The sequence below is a fragment of the Montipora capricornis genome, chromosome 14 (genome assembly GCF_036669925.1).
Source record: "Montipora capricornis isolate CH-2021 chromosome 14, ASM3666992v2, whole genome shotgun sequence".
In the NCBI taxonomy this organism is placed as follows: Eukaryota; Metazoa; Cnidaria; class Anthozoa; order Scleractinia; family Acroporidae; genus Montipora; species Montipora capricornis.
The window spans coordinates 30120406-30123078 of NC_090896.1; the positions used below are offsets into that span (position 1 = coordinate 30120406).

The window sequence follows — 2673 nt, forward strand, 5'->3', positions numbered from 1 at the left end:
CGAAGCGTTTCGCCTGATTAATGACCTGCGAATTACTTCAGTCTGGGTGGTAATTGTCAATTTTGAGACTAGTGGAGGTGTTGAAAGGACTCAGTACAAGTTTAAGATTCGTTCGGTGAGAATATCTGTCCGTTCTCTCACGGACGGGAAAGGACTTACAACGAGGATCAAAAGCTGCGGTCCAGGATGACTTGCCTTGAGATAATAATCATCGAGTATGATATAACCTCTGTCATTGCGGGAAATAAGGTTGATAAAACCCGTCTGGTCCTATTATTTAGGATGTTAGGTTTAAGACTTAAGAGAAGATTTCACTCAGCAAAGTCCAATTCAAAGCCGCTTTTCCTTCAGTTCGGTTTGACTTATGTCGAAATAAAATCTCTCTCAAGGTGTGCTTAGCTTTCAGATATCAGGTATAACTTGTTCTCAACTCTTTATTACAAAATGGCCGGCGGATTTTGCCCGTTAATCCCATCGAGGATTCCACGTTTATGCCACAAATAACCATGAAATGCTTCTGTGATAACCTATGAGTATTGACTTCGCCCATAGACAGGATTTTTTGCTGATAAGAAACTCTAGGTGTTTCCACATGTGCAACACATAATAAGAAGCACTTTTAATCACATCGCACAGATGTATGTTTCTCGCAGCGCATTGGAGCAATTTTCTTTTTGTTTTAACCGCGATCAACATGATAGATTAGCTCGCAGGTTTTGAGTACTCAAAAATTTCCTCTCTCAGGAAATACTTCGTCGTATTTATAGATGTACACGCAAAGCAATGTCCTATTTCCGGATTGGGCTCTCGTAACATGTTCTTTTTTGACGTAGTTCAAGACTATGTAAGCTATGCCCTCGATCTTGACATCTTACATCTGGCTTATGTGAAAATATTTCCTTGGCTAAGTGTGGGAGCTAATGGACTGTGTAAACGTTGTGCGTTCCTCAAGAGAGCAATATTGGACCCTTTCTTATGTTAATGTCATTTTCTATTCAAGGATATTCAAAGGACGCTGCAGCAGAACTCTCTCTTTAGTAAATATATCTCAGTTCAACCCAGAAAACAAAGGCCTTCAAACATATCAATGCCAATCCATGGATACCTGTGTTTATGGGTCGCGACAACCAATCGCAGCGCGCAAAGCTAATTTCATTTGGAAATATCGTATTACTAGGCAGCCAATCCTAGAGTTCATAATCACAGGTTTTTGATAAAAATCGCATCTTTAAACACGAGCACATTTCAACCAATTAGTGGCAGTGAAATGTTCTTTGTCCCCGGGGCGAAACAAGAGAGAACAGTTAATTGCTGTACAATAAATAATGCTCGATCGCTTTAAGAGTTCAAGAATACATCATCGCGATCGAAGAATCAAGTCTGAAATTCGTGTGCAGATTAAGTGGGCAGGAAGTCAGGAATTTTTGGCTACTTTGCACTGAGCGCGAATCAAGATGAAACCTGGAGCAACACTCTTATGGCTCTCACCGATTCTTCTCCTGGGCTTAGCTGAGTCGTGCTGCGAGCCACACTCAAGAGACGGCCTCAAAAGAAAGTGGGAATTGTGGACTCGTCCTTTCATGAGAAAGCGGGCTGTGGAGATGGCGCAAAGACGGCTGCTGTCAATTTTGGGCCTGGACAGCCTTCCCTCTCCCGGACGCCATGTAATTCCTCACAGTTTCATGATAGAGGTGTATAAAAAATTATCTAACGGAAACTACAAAACATTCAGCAACTCAGACATGCCACCGACTTCTGTTGTTGGTATTGTAGATCAAGGTCAGTTTATTATTATTTTGTTGAGGTTTTCTTCGTAAGTGTTTCTTGTTGTTTCTATTTGTTTTGCCTTCTGTCAAACTAGTGATTCCATTTCTAGTCTTTCTTAATTCAGCGTTCTGTGTCCCATATCCATATATATTGACCTCGCTGATAATTTCATCATTGTTTTTGTCTTCCAGAAAGATCAGACAACTCCATCACACCTACAAGCCACCAAGTGCTTAATTTTAATGTCAGTAACCTGCCCTCTTCAGACAAGATTCTCGACGCAAGACTTCGTGTGTTGAGGCTACGACCTCCGTTGAAGGTAAATCTTTGTCAGAGATCCACGGGACAACTTACAGAGCGAAGATTTATGGCAAACGCAACGTAGAGATACCAACACTGGCTCCGTTTCAGTCAAATTCCAGTCTAGAACTTCTCGATTCATTTGAGTTTGACACTTCGGACGGCTCTTCAGATCAGTGGAACGTGTGTTCTGTCAAAAGATCAGTTGAAAAGGTGCAGAGAGCGAAAATCAGCTCGACGGTTCTTGAATTACGCGTGGAATCCGTGACAAGTGGAGAACTGGTCCCTCCGGAACAAGTAGGATTTTCGAAAGCCGGACGGCTTCACAACAAACACGCTCTACTTGTAGTGTTCTCGACCGATTGAAAGTCCAGTCAAGAAATCCGGAAGCCAGTGTCAATAGAAAACAAAGACCCCAGTAACGCAATATCGATGACAAAATTCACCGACGACGGAGATATTAAACACAAGCGGGTGAAAAGAGACGCTAAGTACAAACTCTGGGGAAATAAGAAATCTCGGCGAGGGGCGAAATCCAAAGACGGCGTAAAAAGGATTCTTGTCGCCGTAAGCCGATGTCTGTCGATTTTAACCCAGTTGGGCTGG

At 42.4% G+C, this 2673-nt stretch overlaps 1 pseudogene; it reads left to right on the forward strand.

Moving 5' to 3' along the window:
- The first annotated feature begins 973 nt into the window (after nucleotides 1-973).
- The window catches only part of LOC138031853 (bone morphogenetic protein 2-B-like), a 6296-nt pseudogene continuing 4596 nt past the window's right edge, over nucleotides 974-2673 (forward strand).